Raw genomic sequence first — 19062 nt, forward strand, 5'->3', positions numbered from 1 at the left:
TGACAGACGTAATGTTTTCACGGTTGTTGAGAAAAGAGAGGCTAAGAAACAGTGTCCGAGTTCAGATTGTGCAGATTCGTCTTCAGCGCATTTGAAAAACACGCCATTGGAGATTAGCACAGAATTCAAGGTGAGCGTGGTCCCTCAAAGCCTGCACAAGATATGGCACTGATGTGAAGTCACTGAGAAAACTGTCTCTATATTCCACACAGAACATTGGAAAACTGTGGAAGATAACCTGATTATATCAAATGTTTCCCAAGCCCCCACATGAAAACACGGAGCCGGTTGAAACAAATCAACTGTGAGAGAATGAATGTTTATATAATCTCACCACACCGACGCACAACTAAAGTTATGTTGCACGACTCCCCGGTGTTTGTACCATATACGAGCTCGGATGAAGCCCAAAAAAAGAGAAGTGTTTATTTTTTCACCTTTTACACACCGTTTTTCATTGCGAAGTCCATAGAGTGCATATTTTTTACTGAAGACTGCAATATGTAAGACCAGAGGATCCAGTAGCCACACCGCCAACCTTGCAGTTCAATTCAGCACGTCTTACTCCATGTGCACACTTGCTCTTTTCCCTCAATTTGATGAGAACAACAGTCATGAAAGCAGCACTGAATGTCAACGAGCGGGGAAAACCATGTTCTTTAGTTCCCGAGCAGAGGGCGCCGTCGGGGTACAGATCAGCCACGTGACAAGGTGCTGTGACTCATTTCCAGCTCACTGGCATTAACGAGCAGTGCCCTTTCTGCTGGCAAGCACAGTGTGGGAGCAGGCAAGCTGCCTTGACAGTGTGATAAGAAGGAGGGAGTGAGAAGGCTCCTGCTGCTTTCATCAAAGAGAAGTCAAGAGTGGAATACATTCACCAGTGCAGTTCTGCTCAGATAATTGCCTTGATAAAGCATTCTTTGTTATTTTGCTCACCTGTTTAACGGAGGCTGTCATGTAAAGAATAACATGGTTGAAAATCCTCTGAGATAATCTTGCTTTTCAGTAAAAGAGATTGTTGTGTTTTTCCATTGTGACCTTATTTTGAATACTTTCCCACCTCATAGCTAATGCGCTGCGTGGTAACTTTTACACCCCAGAAATTGCAGTTAACGTTTTTTTTATCAGCCCGATACGTCACGATTTATTTTTAAGTGATGGCGTTTGCTTACCAGAAAGAGACAGAAAAAAATTAAAATAGGTGTTTATTCAAATATGTGTAAACATGCATGGAAATGCAGTTAATGAGGCAAAAATGGGAGTATTTAATATGACCACCTTTATTCTTCAACACAGGTTTCTGGTAATTTATTTCAGAATAGTACTCCAGGCTTCTTGAAGGACATTCAAAGCTCTTCTTTAAAAGTTGGCTGCCTTTTGTTCTGTTCTCTGAACACATGATCCCACAGTGCTTCAATAATGTTAAGGTCTGGGCTCTGCTGAGGCCAATCCATGATTGACAGTATATTTTCTATGCAGGTGAGCTTTTACTGCATCGGCAGTGTTTGTGGGATCATTGATGTATGAAAAAAATGCAGCCATTGCAGACTGAAATCTGACGGTACTTTTCTGAACTCATAATTCCATCAGTTTTGACGAGACCACAACACCACTGGTTGAAATTCGACCCCTAACCAAGACATAGCCACCATCATTTTTCACTGATGGCTGTAGGCCTCACTGTCGGACCTCTTTTACATTTGGATTTATCACTCCATAAACCTTCTCACACCAATTTTCAGTCCAGTTCTTTTGTAATTTGGTAAACAAAACAAAAAAAGCTCAGGTAGGGTGGCTCTTAAGAATGGCTTCTTAAAAGCCACCCTACCACTGAGACCATTTCTGATGAGGCACAGTAGATGGATCAACTGAAGTGCCAGATGTATCTTTCAGCATGACTTTCAGATAGTGTCCATCTGTTGCAGATAGATTCTTAGCCCTATCACTTCTTCATTTATCCTCAACTTGTCCAGTAATTTAAGGACACACCAAACAAGAGAAAAAGCTATGCTAAGTTCTCATCTAGTACTTCTTCAGGAACCACGATGCTGGTTCATAAATACTATTTTACGCTTATCAAACTGTCCTACTGTTGTCATTTTTTATCGATTCAATGGACCAAGTTGTGTTTTGTCTTATGTGCCTAAATATGCAGACACAACACTTTTTTTACGCTTAAAAAATTCATATTGTCAGTGTTAAGGCAAAGAGCATTCCTCTGAAAATGGTCCGGTATAAGGACTGGACTGAAAATAAGGGAAAAGCAGCTATTGTTGAAAGAAAGCGTCAGACCTTCAGAAAATCTGGAGAACGAAAGCTCAAGATCACTTTGGGGGGAAAAAATTAGAAAAACTTCCAGTTTTGGAAGTAAAATATGAAGATGTGTACATATAAAAGAAAATGGTGGGTGGCTCAAGACTTTTCCACAGTACCATAAAGTTCTTTATTTAGCGTAATTTAGTGCAATAACAATACTTAACTGAAGAAATGCTAAATTCCTACAAATGAAAGAGGCTGGTTTATTTTAGTACAAATATGTCGGTGGCTTAACTTAAGTAGAAGAATTTTGCCAACTGCCTGAGGAAGCACGTTAGCCTACAAGAATATTATAAACATATAGCAAAGAAAGCCAAGAAATTGCTCACATAAATAAATAATCATCCTACACAATGAAAAAAACAACAGAAAACCCTTCAGAATAATTTGGTTGCTAATCAGATACCTGTCACTGCAGCTGCTCTAGGTTAATAAGTCACTGTCAGAGATGTGAACAAACAGATAGATTGGTAGAGACACACTAAAGGTTATCGTTGATTACCAGACAATGTAATCTCATCATTACTCGTTCGAAGTGAAAGAACTGAGTGAGGGACACTTCTTGTTAAGTCAGCATGATTGATTTTCCCCCAGTCACACATGATCTTGCATCAAAAAATTGCAGGACAAACCTTGATTTGTCATCTTTGTAAAAAATTGTCATTTTTCTTTTTGCAGTCAAATAGAAGCGATTAGAACCCATACATATGAATACACTCACAAATTTACACATACACACTCTGGAGCTTTGACTTCAAGGCAGAGCTAATCAGCAGCGCATAAGAAAGTAATTAGTACCTAGCAGCACCTCACAAGCAAGATAAAGCAGTTGAGGGAGAAATTATGTGCATGAGTTGACAGTTGCAGTTGAAGCTGAAAAACACAGTGCTTTTCTGCAGAATTGCCCCCTCTAAAATACCATCAGCTATGAAATAAATATTATTGTTTGAATGTACTGTATAGTGTGGAAGAGTCTGTCCTTCCACAATTTCCAGGTCATTTGGCTTCTGTGAATTTGACCATTTTAGTGTCTGTTATTTTTATTTGTCCTCATTAATGTGACTATGAAGGAAAAGCCAAGTATCTGTTGTGAATTGCCACATCTTGGAATCCAAATGAAAACTCGAGCCAAGTCAGAGCTACAACTGAAGATTTTTACCACTCCGGCAGTGCATCCAGCAAGGCAGATTACTCAAAGTCTTTGGGCTCATTTTGAACTAAATTCCTTTAAAGTGTTTGAAACACTGTCTGCATCATCAAGGTCAAACAAGGATGTGACTGGAGAAGAGATGAATAATTTAGAGCAAACAGCACAGATAGATATGAATAGAGAGACAGACAGACAGATGATGTAAGGAAATAATAGTACCAATAATATAAAGAAATTAGCTGATGCCTCTGAACATGCAGTATGATATCGCTCATCCATTTATTCATTCATTTCTCATTATAGGCATTTTTCCCCTCATGGAATCTGTCACTGCATGTAAACAGAACATGCATCTGTAATATCATCCATAATCCTCCACTTGAACCATGTTAGCAGGCAGCACAGCTGACTCTGCTGACAATGCTATCAGTACATGTCAGCTGGCTATTGAGTTGCAAAATGTTTCTCCCCATCAGCATGATTTGTTGAGCATAGGAAAATCTAATTAGCCGCCATCATTGGGGATGGAGCTTGACTGACACTGATGCACCCTACGTTGACGGTTTCCCTCTTATAATTCCCAGAGTCACCCAGCCTTCAATTTCACTTCTTTTGCCCATCACTTTCATGCTCTTCCTTTTAGCCATGATTCAAACTACGAGAGAGATGGTTATAATGAATTTAACCAAAGGCTAAACATGGAAGCGAATCCACTGACAACTATATAGTTGGAGCCCAGCTTACCTCAGATGGATATAGGATTTGGGTTTGTTTTGATACCGGGGAGTGAAACAAACGGAGGAGAGAATCATCTGGCTCTCGCTGCAGTGCAATGCTCTCTGACAAAATGGTGTAATTTCATTGAAAAGCAGCTCAAATCAACTGTGAAACATTCACTAGGTGATAATTGTCAGCTGAATTATTTCTAAGCAAGATAATTGAGATTTTTCTTTTCTTTTTCTTTTTTTTTGGCAGTTCGATATGCCAGTTTTCCATCCTTAATGCCGTTAATGTAAATATATAGTCCAGCAAGTCAGACTCACCACACTGGATGGGCTGAGGGTAATTAAAGCAACAGAGGTCATCTATTTCTGTGCTCGAGCTACATTTGCCTAGACAGGCGGTGCATCTGAGCTTCTGCTGGCAATAACAGCAAAACGAGGGGAATTGAATTAGAATTTAATCGATACCAATTCATAGCCATCCTGGAGTTAAAAAATAGACTTTGCTCACACAAAAACTCGCCAATAGGTAAATCATAAAACATTGGTGTATTTAGAGTGTATAGTAAATATATATCACTGTCCACACAGAAAATCTATAATGGCTGACATCGGCAGTGAGACTGCGAGGTTATTTCTCCAGCTCAATTCTCCTCCAATTAGCTTTGCAGCTATAACTTTGGTCTGGTGCCTTGTTTTTCACTTCTAACTGTGAATGAAATCCATTTCTTAAATCTTTTAGATGGAATTTGTTTTCTCACTGCCTAAAGACCATATTTGTTATGTTTCCCAGCTGCATCTTGGGGCTCAGTGCTGTGCAAAAACCATGACCTTACAGCATGGTTAATTCTAACTGCATGAGTCTTTTACTATGGCTAAAAGTCTAAACTTTTTTAATTGGGATCTTTCAAATACACTGTCCGAATGCTAAATGAAGTCGATGCATGATGTTAAATATTTAAAGGAGCTTATAAGAGCTGGTATGAACAAAGAAGGAGGCATACCTGTCATTTTAAAAACATCCCTCAAGGGCATTCAGACCGCTGCAAGAGTGGAAACAAGATGTTCTAAGTATGCTCTGCTCCTGCATCTTTTCCTGCTCTTATGCAACATTTGTGAGCTACAGTACTATTCACACTAGCATTAAATTTAATAAATGCCAACTGTTAAGCAATCGGTGTTTATCGAAAGGTCATCAGTAAGCAACGGATGTGTGATTTTTGAATACAGCAAGTCCATTAGATTATGTGCATTTCTTACAGGTTTCAGTCAAGTACAGTAGGCGGCATCTTGAGTACAACATCTATATTTAAAAATTTGCAAGCTTGAGAATGGATAATGAGGAAAATAAAATAAAGATGCATCAGTTCTAACAGCACACAGTAGTATCACATACTGTAGGTATGCACAAGATGTCCTTGAGAACTGGTGCTTTGACTGCCGTGGTAACACTGGACACACTGTAACCAGTTCAGAACATTTTCCTTCTTTTCTTGTGCTCTGTTTTCATTTGCTGTTTAGTTTGCTCTCGCTTGTTGCTAGGTTACATTTAAGCATCAAACTCAGTTGGTGATGTTTGCGAAGGGATTGTGGTTTGTGTTAGAGCACACCTGTTTAATCTTGCGTGTTTTAATGACCGGAAATTACCGGTACTGTACCCGCTGCTTTTAAAGCGATGCCAAGAAGTACTGATCGTGAATATTCGACGCGGATCTCGCTCCCTCCGTGAGATCTGTTTCACTAGTTCCACAGTGGGAATGCCGTGTTCTGCATCGAAGAACCTGACAGTTCCTTATGACATGAAAATTCTCGAGAGTGCAGCACCTACCCAGCCTCACTGATCTGCAAGTTTCTTTGATATCTCGCCTCTCCAAAGCAGCTGAAACGTGTGGCTGTTTTTTTCATATTTCTTTGATACATTGTTTTGGGCCTCCTCACACCGGCAGCGATATTGCTGTTGCTAAGTCTTTGTTATGCCTATGAAAGGTCTCTGTTTGTGATAACTATAATTCTCGCTGGGTGATTGCAGCAATCGGTCTTTGGAGTTTGACAGTGTTTTCTATTTGCAGCCATCGTCACGGGCGTTTTTCAAGTAACCACAGGTGTAATAAAGAGGCTAACAAGATCCAGGTCTTATAAACTGTGTTGTTTACTTGCACACATTTATGATCTCGACACATTTAGGAAGCGTTTAGCCTCTATTATGCTGTGAGATATTGTGTAAACAATTGTATGGGCATAAGGGAAAAGAAGAGGTTGATGGCAGATTTTAAGCCGGGGTGGGATGTCAGTCAGTCTGCGCGACATTGTGCTGCATAGTTGTGTCTGCCTGCAGGGTGAAATGTGGCCATCTATTCAAGGTTGGTTGGCTAAGGCAGTCAGATTGATCACAACAAGAGCAATCCCTCCCCCCCCCCAAGACACTTGTTTGCTTTTTTTTAGGGAGCAGTGTAAGCTGTTCCAGTTGTCTCTATCAGAGCAGACTCCTTTAAACCTCTCACACTTGTAGGCAGGTTGCAGAAGTAAACATACCAGAGTAGGCACGGTAGCTGTGTGCAGTCACTTTAAGATGTGCCCTCTTCTCTCTAGCACACCCACACACACACACATACACACTCACATTATTACATTGTGCCTCAGTGAGAGAGTAGTTATAGGGAACTCTAATCCATCTTTTACAGATGATACTGTAGCTGAGCTGGAGGGTTTGACTTCAAGACAGTTCATCTACAGACAAAGCTCTACCTTGACAGTGTTGTACACTTTCAGTGTGCGGCTGAGTATTTGTCACCGCGCGTGTATTTTTATGGCGAGTATGCAGAGGCCCTTTAAAGTCCATTAACATTTACAATGATTTGAGTTCAATCATGCTGAATGCCACCGACAGGATTAAGGTTGTAGATGTCAACAGCATCCAAAATGCTGGACAGAAAAGGCAGCAGTGTCCGCTTTCCTTTAAGAAACACCTTTTAATAAAGCTCTTGAAAATGCAATATCCATCTTCAGGAGAAGGCTGGCCTGCACGCGGCGCAGAGGAGGGGGGCTCGGCTGTCTCAGGGAAAAGGTTAACTCGACCTGACCTCTTGATGAGCTTCTGATACGAATGCCGATTAGCATTAGCACCTGGAGCTATGTGGCTTTTGCACTCTGCTGCGCATGACAGAGCAGAGTGATCCCCCAGATCTAAAACCCAGAGACAAATTTGGGACTGTGTAGGCCAAGAAGGGAGACTAAGCATACATCATTATATTGATGTTTACAGAGAAAACCACAGCATAATCCTGTACAGATGATACTTAAAGCTCTTGAGTGCATTCTAAGTGTCAGTTTTTTTCCACCCATTTCTAATGTAAAAATTAATTAAATGTGGCATATGATGGTGACTGCATTCATACTTACTAATTAGAAGCATGAATGTTAGTGTAAACATAAAGATGGAACAGAAGCGTGTGACAGACTGAAGATAGCCACTAGGCTTACTGTAAGTACTTACTTAAGCACTTTTTTTTGCAAGATTAATGTATTGTAACTACAGTATCCATATATCATATGTTTATTTGGTGTAGTGTGTCATCCAAGAATTTAGTGGCATTGATTAAGAAATTAATATAGCCACTACAGTGACCATCAAAATAATGAAAAAATATTGCCGTAAACAGTTTATTTTGCGACACCACGAAACAAACGCGTAAAATGAAACGATAGACGTTTTTATATCGTCATCCGATATATATCGTTATATCGAACAGCCCTAGCCTAAAGCGTAGTACCAAAACACACACAGGCCAAAAAAGAGAGACGCTGCACTCCCTATATATCTGGAAAGAAGCGTAAAACAGGAAAGCCAGTACTGAATCTCTTATAAAAAGGTAAAATCAAAAATAAGCTGTGATACACAGGGGGTTAATGTTTCGTCTCCTGGAGATGACAGTGTTTAAAGAACTGCTGATACTTTGTGTCAAGTGTTAGTCAAATGTAATGTATAAGCAGATCAGTTTCTCTCCCTATACTCTCTCATCCTATAATCACAGTATAATTACGTTTAAATGGCAATGCCCTCTTCTTCAAGACTAAATTGCTAGTCTACAACAAAACATCCCTCTCGGGCTATGATATCCAAGAGACATCTGCATTTAATGTCGCACTTATTTACAAGCTAAAGCACTTTATCGGATAAAGGTAATTTCTTCTCCGTTATTTGTTTGCAGCAACACCTTATTAAAAGATAATGCAGGGAAATAGAGATTTTTAAAGATTGATGTGGTGGCAAAGATTTTATAACACAATAATGAGCACCATCCTACACAAAATCTTGCAAAGTGTGTTTTTTTTAAATAAATGATTTAAACATAAATAATATTTTTTTAATAAAGCTACTACTTTGTTTGCGTTTAAAACATGTGAAGTAAATGCTTGTAAAATGTACACAAGTTCCAACATTTTTAAGCGCATTAAGATTTAAATCCGCCCATCATGTTTTCTCTCAATCCTAAAAGTATCACCAACTTTTTGACAAAGCTCTCCCACTTCATGTGATCTGTCTAGACAAGACTATGATGCTACATACATCTTTGACTATTACAGAGAGGAGGTGAATTATTTAGGTCACTCTCACTCCTGCTGTGATGATGCTACAATTCTTGGCACCTTTTAGCCAGACACAAAAAATCATTCACAAGCAATGTATGGTCTCAAGAATGGCTTTTCTCCAGTTGCTGGGTTAAAGCAACACAGTTGAACTTAATCGCTTTTTTTCCACTGGCGCCGTTCCTAAAGGGCCATGTAAATAATATGAAAGAGAATACGCTTTTACGCACCTCGTTTACGGTGCAGGCCCTGAGTGGGTTTTCCCCCCTCTCTAGTCATCTTTCTTTATTATTGTTTAATAATCACATTATGTCCTCTCAAGGTACAGTTCAAACCCCCCTGCTAAATTTGTAATGCCCCTGCATCAGAAGTGGAGACAGCCAAAAGGATGTGTTGTGGCTGTCTGGTGCTGGCAGTCGCTTGCAGGAAAGAGAAGCCTAATGAATAATAAAAGTCACAGACACGTCTCTGGTGGTTCAGGGAGATATTGTTTTGATGGCTCTCAAGCTCTGTGGTATCTTTAAAATAGCAAGGATTATCTCAGTCCAAATATTCACACAGTTATCACTGCTAACGGCTTAGAAGTCCTAATGTGCCATACTGTATAAACAAGCACAGTTGAAGTTGAAATTGTTTGTGCATTTTAGTCACTGTTAAACTCCTCCTTACCTTTTCCTTGTTAGGAAAAATACATGATATTACCCATAGTGTGGAGTACGGTGACTAAGTGGCCTGGATAGCAAAGAGTCGGAGGGGTGGGAGGGGTTAAGTAGCAAGAACAAAAATAAGTAATGTGGATGTATCCCGGTGGCGATTCCCTGGTGATGGTTGGTGTGCAAATTCATTATGAATTGTTTTGATGCCTGGCTCCATTATGAAATCACTCAATGGAGAAATTTGTTACACTTATTTCTAAATGCCCCAATTATTGAGCCTGTAAAATGCAAAACCTGACCCCTGAGAGCCAAATGACAAAGCCCTTTCCTGGTTTTCTCTCTAAACCTTGCTCAAAAATTGATCCGTTCACAAAAGAAAGCATAAGAAAATGCATTCAGAGATGGCTGTTACTCGATATTCAAGATAGTTGAAACAATGGACTTGGTTGTGTTTATTTTCCTTTAGTTCAGAAGGGAAATACATAGCTTTAATTCTAGTAAATGTCTATTTTTTTAATCACTAGAAGTGCAAAAACCTTAAGACCTAAGGGTTAATAATACTAGGACTAGAAGTGCAAATCTTATGAATATTTAATCCATATGGACGACTGGTAAATCCATCCCTATGCTTGAGGAGTATAGCTTTAAATATTCATCTTTTCAAAACAGAATTAGAATTTCCCAGTTTGTTTCTGCTTGGGTTTTTTGTTTTTTTTGTTTTTTCCAAATTGCATGTCCATGCACAAACATACTCCCGTTCGCAAATAAAAGCAAAAAGACATCTCTGAAGATGAAGAGGAGTACATCTCCTTTAGCAGCATCCCTTCTCTCTCACTGTGTCCGTCTCCCCTCGCCCTTTTTCTTCCTCTCTGTTATCTCTAGTGCTTTGAAACAGCACCTGTTACAGCCTTGCATCTTGGGAGCTCCGTTATGATGTAGTGCACACTCCTGCGTGATACAGTGCCAGCTCCCAGTTTCAAGTTCAGCCCTGCTTATGTGAGAGGCAAACAAGCTGGGATGTCTTCATCCTCCAAGAGCTTAATGACTTCTTGGAGCATTTGGATAGGGCACGCCAGACCAGAGCGTCATGTGCTGGTTTTCTTTTTATGCCCCCGCGCTTACTGCAATGTTTTGCTTTGCTTGTTAGTTCACATTTGATGGGTAGATTTCTTTTTTTTTACTTGATGGATGAGATGGTCGCGGCACCCTTGTTTACTGTCTTAGCTGATAAAAATGTAATGGTGCCTACACCAAAATGGGGACATCGCAGCAGCAATTACACCAGGGTACAGCTCAAGGAAATGTAGTGTACTGTAAACACTATTTAGCAGGGATGGAAAATGTATTCAGGATACCATCCAAAAAGGGGGGGAAGAGAAATGAGGACACTATAACCTCACTTAACTATATTCACCATGTATTTACTTCAGCAGTAAAGTGGCTCATTAGTGAGAACCTTAATGAAGCCATAATTACTGTGGCTGTGTTTTCATGTGCAATTTCTGACCCTGTAATTCTTTGGCTTGACAATGTATATCCTAATCACACCATTATATTATGGATCTAATCGTACATCATACAGACTTTACACGTCCACAGACAGTGAAACAGCTTATTAACAGATTGTTATGTCATCACCTTAATTAAGTTGTTTACATTCATTACGCCAAATAGTCTACTACTACTACTATTACTACTACAGTAACATTATATACATTTAACTCAAACAAAAGTTCCTGTACTTTTCTTTTTGTCATATGCGTTTCGAGGATAGGCACATCCCAGCAGCTGCATATTACTTATGTATGTAAACAGCTCACATGTAACAGTAGACATCTATAAAACCTCTCTCAAGGTATAAATGATGTCTCTACCTGCTCTGCTCCACCGCTGCAAAAGACAGATCGCACAATGTGCCGCTGCGCGCCGAGATACAGGTAAAAGACTGTCTTCATTGGAGACGTTTTGGCATTATTGTTATTTATTTTTCAGCTTAGAACAATCGGGGCACACTGCAGCCAGCTCATACCTATTCTTCCCCCATAGCTCATCAATAACAATGAGAGAAGTGTCAGCCACTGATTATGCTTTGATATTGAGAGTGAAGCAATGATGGTTGCGTGTGTACATGTTTGTTTGTTTGTGTGTATGAGAGTGTGCGTCTGTGTGTGTGTGTTTCTTATTATAAAAGAAATTACTGAGGTCTGCTTTTTTCCGCTTATAAGAATGGATAATAAAATGGATTTCTGTCAGTCATCCTGACCTTCCCAGTGGTAAAAATTAGACTGTGGTGGAAAGCAAATGTGGCTTAAATCAGCCGCATGCCCTCAGCCTCCTTCTGTAATGCATTCATACACTCAACAGGACTATATCATGGACTGCAGCAGGTGCTGTATCTCAAAACTGAGCAAATTAAAATACCACAGCATTCACCAGCCCCACATAGTGAATAGATTTTAAATAATTTATTTCAATATTTAGCAATTAACATAATGCCATATTGCATCTGTGCTTCAATGCATATGCAAATCTTGATTTTATTATGCGTGCCTTGTAGGTCAAGTTATGGAAATTAGGGGTAACGCCCCATTCAGTAATACTTGAAAACATCAACCGCACCAGTTGGTGTGCCATATGAAATGTGGCAGCGAGTCAAAAGACTCGGTGCAGTGTGATAAATGTGTCTATTGAGTGTGGCGAGAACCCCTGCTGCCAAATAATGATTGCCTTTGATAGTGAGCCTGAAGAAAATCATTTCCAAGAAGTCAGGTAATTAGGGAAAACCTGGTCCGGTCCAACATTACCTGTGTTACAGATTATATGTAGATACTTTAAGTTTACATGCAATTATTGTGAACAGACGAGATAAAGCGCCAAATTTCGGTAACATGCGGCGTCTCTCCCTCTCATGTTTGCTAATTTTTCTAAGGCATCTGTTCATGCCAGCGTAAAAAGTTGTTAATTTCACTGTGGCAAAATGATCCAACATCTAACAGCTGGAAATTGTAATTTCCTGCAGTTCTGGGTTAGCCAGCTTTAGTCACATGTGGACTAATTGTCTCAGGCACAGATACATTTTATACTGAGCTAGAGACTATAGGTGTGTTCAGCTCCAGATTTCAAGTGAAAGGTGATACAATCATAGTATTGATCCTTACAGGATGTTGTATGCTATCTTATAAAAGAATTGAGTTTAAGGAGGGGGGGGGGGGGGGGGGGTGTCTGTTAATAAGAATACATATCAAAAAAGGTCATGTATATTTGTTAGTCCATTGCTAGAAGCAATGTTTACATTTGTATAGTTTAAGACATCCTCCTTTTTTCTGGATGGAGTTCAACAAAATTCTTAACGTACAGTTGTTACAGTCAAGATTGGAATGAAATCTTCTGAAATTTGTATTTCAGGAGCTCCTTGCTTATTTTTGAGCGTTAGATCGAATCGCCACACTTGAGTTTGTACAGTAAATATCAGATTACAGCAGGTTAGATTAGCTTAGCAGCTTTGCTAATAAAAGCTAGCTGGTTGCATTAGCACTCATAACTGCAGCTTCAAAGGTAATTTCAGCTAAAATGACTTGTAAAACTTTAATGTCAATTAAAGAACTCCATAAACTGCACAACAGAAATTGCCACATCATTACAGCTGCCTGTGAACAGATGTTAGTAAAAAAGCAAGCTATTAATCCCCTGTTAAATTCAGTAATAAACAATTTATCTAGTTAAAACTATTACTGACAGTGTGCTTATGAAAATACATGATGGGTTTAACCACATATAAGTTGAAATCCTCTTTTGGGGGGTTATTTTGCCTTTACTGGGCAGAACATTTAAGAACATTAAGCCAGAGCAAGGGCCAATGACTCACAAGAAACAGTCCGGTGTGAAATCAAACCCAAGCCCCTGCAGCCATTTGGCATGTGGCTCACCTGCTTAGCCAGGCAACCTATAGCGGCAACATAGGTTCAAAGCCTTAATCATTCATCGTGTCAGAAAGTGCTATCCCCTGACAGTAGGCTTTGGCACCTCCTCTGTGCCTCATCAGCAGTAGCATATGGAGTTATTTTATAGAACATGCGGAAGCTAATATGCACTGGTGTCAGAAGGTAAATGAAGTTTGGTTGACATGATCACACTCCCTTCCCTTATCTCCTCCTTGAACCTCCATTCCCTCCCCTTGCACTGAAACTATCCTTCATTTTTCTTCCTGCTAATTAACAGGCAGAATGGTGATTAGTTATGAGGCAGAGCTCCCCACCCTCCTGTCATCCTCCAGACTCAGAGGTGTATTTTTTCTGTGACTGGAACATGTGTTAAAAGCAGCTGGGTAGTCAAAGACAGCTCTGGAGCAGTAGGGGAAAACACGCTCTGAGTCTATAGCTGCTGTTCATATACACAGTGACTACAGGGTATAAGCAAACACACACAGACACACACTTCACTTTGAGATATTCCCACCTTTTGAATCCCAACAATGCACGCAAACATAGATATGAGATTTTTCCTCCCTTTTCCCTCCCTCTTTGGAGATACAAAACCCAGACATATACTCAAAGCATGTCATTATCTCACATTGTTTATCATCCATTCAGGCATTCAACGCCATTTTCCTGCAAACACATTTACAAAGCATTGTTCATATTTCATTGAGGAATTCTGAGCTTATTTCACAGTACTACAAAGGAAGAGAGAGAGATGTAGACAAACAGACAGGAAGCCCAGATGTAAACAGATAGCCAGACAGGCATTCTGCCTTTGGGGTTGTGATTCAGAATACTAACAAGGCATCTCAGCTCACACCCAGGGATAGAAGGTGTGATGCAGGGCAGAGCCAAGCGGCTGGAGGGGAGGGAAAGCGTACCCTTGAAATCTTGCTCGCCATCTCAGTTCCCTCGCTGAACATCATTGTTTGACTGAGATTGTCATACTGACAAAAACAAAAGGACAGTGCATATCTCTCACAGCTAAACAAGGAAATCAAGAACGTAGCTATTCTCTAAGTTTCTGTTTGGCTGCTAAAAATGTGCCACAATCTGTCATTTTATCAAAAGGCGTTGGCGTTGGAGAGAGGAAGCGTTTCTCATAGTTCCTTCAATCAGCACTCGCAGCAATATTGGACTAATATTGGAGCTAATGGTCTGTTTGATGAAGCGATAAGGTCCAGAGAAAGGAGTAGAAGGGAATAGCTGTAGTGCGAATGACAGTTCTGTTTAGTTTTGCTTTTATTGGCTGTTTGGTTTATGCAACAAAACAATTTCATTTAAGAAAAGATCATGGATTAGGTTAAAATACATCCATTCACAGCATTAACCCTCGCACACTTAAAGGCACTCTTTGCATTTTTAATGTAATGCTAAAGGACCCTTCACAAATTCCCCTACGCAGCGTTTCAGGAAGATTACTATTAGCTATTGAGTCACAGCACCAGTGTCACTGGATGCATTGTGCATATTTTTTTTTACACAAGCGGCTTTGAAAAGTGTCATATTTGGCGCTGTTGGAGTGAGAGTGGGTTCATTTCCTTTGGTATGCGTTTAATAAGTTCTTAACATAAAGGTAATGGAAACGTCACATTAACATTTGATGCAAAATAACATTTCGTGTCCACGCCCTTCTCATTGCAAACCTCACATACCGAGCTGCTTTAATGTGGTAATAAATCTAAGCTGTTTGCATCAGTCATTTGGACTGCTGCTTTACGCATCGCATGGCATGTTCTTTTGCATATTCCATTTTCACTGTAAAATGTTCAATCAGATTTAATAGTCTATCTCTATGGTGATTAATGATAATTTTTAGATGGGTGTTGGATTTAATATGATTTCTCAAAGCTTTCATTTGCGATCACTTAAATTAGGTTGGCTTTTGTCTCTTTTGTCTCCTAAAATGCATAGTGAGTAGATGATGATTGTAAGAATCCACCTGATGCTCTTCACCACAAACATTTTTGCATCTAGTTATCTATCACGGAATAGTTCTTCCCTAAAATGTTCTTGGGAGTTATACAAGCATTTCTGCTGTGGTTTTTGCCTAATATATTCGATGTTTCAGATGTTTAGAGCTAGTGCAGGGTATTGATAGGGCCGTGAGCCACGCTGCGAGAATCTTTGTGTAGTTGTGTATATTTGTATGAAAGAAAGATTTGCAGAGTTTGGAGAATCCTCAGTTTTGAATTAGTCATTTTTCAGGCTGATTAAGAGGCAGGAGTCTGGCTGTAGGAGAGACAATGACAAGAGAGAATGGAGTCCTTCATCCTCCTTTGGTTTCTTGAGCAGAGGACTATAGAGGTTTTGTGTGTTTTGCTTATTACTCTGGAAATGAAATGACACAAAGAGTCAGAGTTTTAAGATTTAGAGGGTTTAATTCAAGGGTATTTTTCACACATCATTTGAACGGTAATGAGTCTCGCTATTTAAAGGTGCAGTTAGAGAGGTTTTTACTGCCACATAACACCAAAATGGCCCTTTCAACGATCTTACCTTGCAGCTTGACAGCGATGTTGTTCGTTATGAAGGCAACACAGATGTCAAAAGCTTTTCAAACTGACTTTTGACAACCCCCGTAATTCAAGATGTTTTTATACATTTCAGTGCAACTTAGCATAATAATAACTTTGATGTGAAAGGGGTGGTTTGTAGTGAAGATCAATTTATCAGGGCATCTGTCAGTGCACACAATATGCAAAAAAGTTGAACAGTTACAGATGTCCGGACTGCAAACGACAGATTAAAACCTTTAGCAATTAGCTCATTCACATAAAGCAACAATTACAGATAAATTTAGTGGACAGCAAACCAAACCCAAAAAGGAGTTCCCAAAAATAGTTGAGATGATGTGCACAAAAACAATAAAAACAAACTGTGATGAAAATTTAAAATCATTAAAGTCTGAATTGAAAATAAAATGTAATAAAAGAAAAGAAAAATAAACAATGTAGAATTTTATGTTGATCCTGGTACGCAGAGGTCAAGACCGAAGACCAGTATTGAATAGCCATCATCTGTATACCTCCAGGCTGCAATGCATTAAAACAAAACACAATTCTGTGGTAGAAATCAATGCATGGGCTCTAGAACCACTTCTGAAATCCAATGCCACCTTCTGTCTTCACATGCAAGTGGATACTTGTCTCTACCGTGCACAGAAACAAGCATATGTTAAGACAAAACTGGGCCAGAGGTTGGTAAAGATGAACTGAGGTGAAGCAGAAAACTGCCCCATGATCTCATGAATAAAAATATAAAAACAATTTTTGGAAATCATGAATGATGCACCCCTAAAAGAAAATTAAACTAGGCTCTCATATACATGTTTGCTTGTTAACAGTAAACAGCTCGATAGCTAGATCAGATTAGTGCACACAGCAAGGCCCCAATAATGCTGAGTGGTACACATTTGCAACAGCATAGTGTCATGCGGTGCAGAAAAGGACCCAAATGCAGGCTGCTGATCTAGAACATGATAAACAGAAAATCAGCCTTTATTCAGGTTGAGTAGTAAGACTGTGGAGGTCCAAAACAGAAAATCAACTGAAGGGTTCAAAAGGCTTAAGCAAAAGCACATAAGGCTTAGCAAACAGAGAAAACAAAACAAGTTTGGAACACAGGCAATCTGACAAAGGGAGACAGCAACGATTTATAAACATAAGGGTGACTGGGGCAGAATGGAGACGCCTGGGAAACTAGACACAGCTGGACTTAATCAGATAATGAAACATTGGTAGGAGAACGTAAAACATGGCCCAAGAGACATATGGCTATCAGCATAAAACAGGAAGTAATATGACACCAAGACAAAGACTTGACAACAAGATACAAGGAGACATCAAAGCGATGAAGCTAGCATGAATAACAAAAAATACAAAGCAACAACAACTAAGGACTAAACATTATGACCATGAACCTAATGCAAAATGAAGATACAGAATAAAAATACAAACTAGAATATAAAGAACGGGAAGTGACTAGAAATGATAAACCATATTAGACTGACAGAAGTGAAAAGAAAAAAAAACAGCTATAAGAACAGCAAAATTAGACAACTATAATCAACGAGAGAATTTAACAATAACCTAGTCCCAACAAACTAAAGCTTAGATTTCAAAATCCCAGAACCATGACAAATGGCTCTGTACTTTAGTAGAATCCAGGTGCAGACCTGCCACCTGTTGAAAACACCGCTTTCACTGAAATAAGAAATATGACAAAGAAAGCCCTGAAGTATTGAAAAGCTGAAATTTTACATCAAGCAAGAATAGGGAAATATTTTGCATTAGAAAGACGCATAAATATGCCTCAGACACAGCTTTTAGAAATTCGAATGAATGTTTTCAGCATTTGATATACTGTTTTTGTGCTATTTTCAAAATACATATAAAATTTTAACGTTTTGCAAAACACTGCTTCTTATTTTCTGTGTCCTAAACTTATGCAGAAATTTCACTGGCCTTTTTGCAGACTCACCAAATCGGTGCAGATTCAATAATTTGGCTACAAAATAAACATTACCATGTAGAAGCATTTACATAAAGATGGAAAACTGCACCTATTGAGCTGAGTTATGGAGTATAAACGTCCACCAAAGACCTAAAAACAGAGGAATTTTTTACAACCTTATAACAATTTTTCTGACTTTCCCATTTCCATTGCTGCTTACTCTTTTTTTTTTCTTCAAAAATATGGTTCACCTTTTCTTTTTATTTATTTATTAATTTATTTCAAGCCAAGCTAAGAGAGACTGAATGGTCCACTTCTGCGTGTCACTCATCCAATGCATTAAACTGCATTGGGGTGGTGGGTGGTGGACAGTGCTGCTGGGTGGGGTTGTTTGGCACTGCTGGAAACATGGTGGACAGATATTGATGGATATTGTGGCGGTGTTAATCCCCCATCGTCTACCAACAATAAAGCACCGAATGATGGAATGGCGAAAGTATAGACAACTCTGACATGTCCCTCGCTCATGTACAAGTTTATGTCGAAACGGCACATCAAAGCAAATCCTCCAATTGTCTCACCTAATCTTTGAAAGAGCAGAGGGATGGATCAGCCTACTGAATGTCCCCGCACTGTGCCCACTATTGAAGACAGAAATAAAAGTATTTAAGTCTCTTGGAGACAAAAGCTATTGAGGATTGTGCCAAACTTGGTTCCTCATAACTATGAGTTGTTTTGAAAAACTTGATGAATATAGTTTGTCACGCTTTTTTTTTAAATTATGAAACTATATGTATGTTTTCATTCATTCATTTGTGCATTCTAAAGGTCCGATTTGGCCAATAAAGTAAAATTGATATTTGTATTGCTAAATATCCCCAATCAGTCATCAACTGTCATAATTTTAGTAGGTATATAACAGTTGCTCAAGGATCTGCAGGAATCAGCAGTAGAGGCATATTTATTTGATGATGAAGGTAAATATTTGGACCATGCCAGGACTTTGTTTATATGATTGTTCAAACTATGGCAGCTTCCCTTCCCTTGAAAATCTTGCATTGCTGCATCCATGCCAAGTACTATCCACTCCCAGTATCACATTTTCTTCCTCTGGGACGTGGCATTCCTGCCAGTCATGTGCTATCAGTGAGACTGCAGGCACTTCTTGGGCCTGCCCAACTATCTTCCCCTCTCTGTCT

General features: G+C 39.3%; 1 protein-coding gene across 1 annotated transcript in view; it reads left to right on the forward strand.

The window, feature by feature from the left end:
* Nucleotides 1–19062, forward strand: part of nrg3b (neuregulin 3b) — a 201595-nt gene that overhangs the window by 144895 nt on the left and 37638 nt on the right. The window lies entirely within an intron of this gene.

Source organism: Astatotilapia calliptera, chromosome 8 (assembly GCF_964374335.1).
Source record: "Astatotilapia calliptera chromosome 8, fAstCal68.1, whole genome shotgun sequence".
Lineage (NCBI taxonomy): Eukaryota > Metazoa > Chordata > Actinopteri > Cichliformes > Cichlidae > Astatotilapia > Astatotilapia calliptera.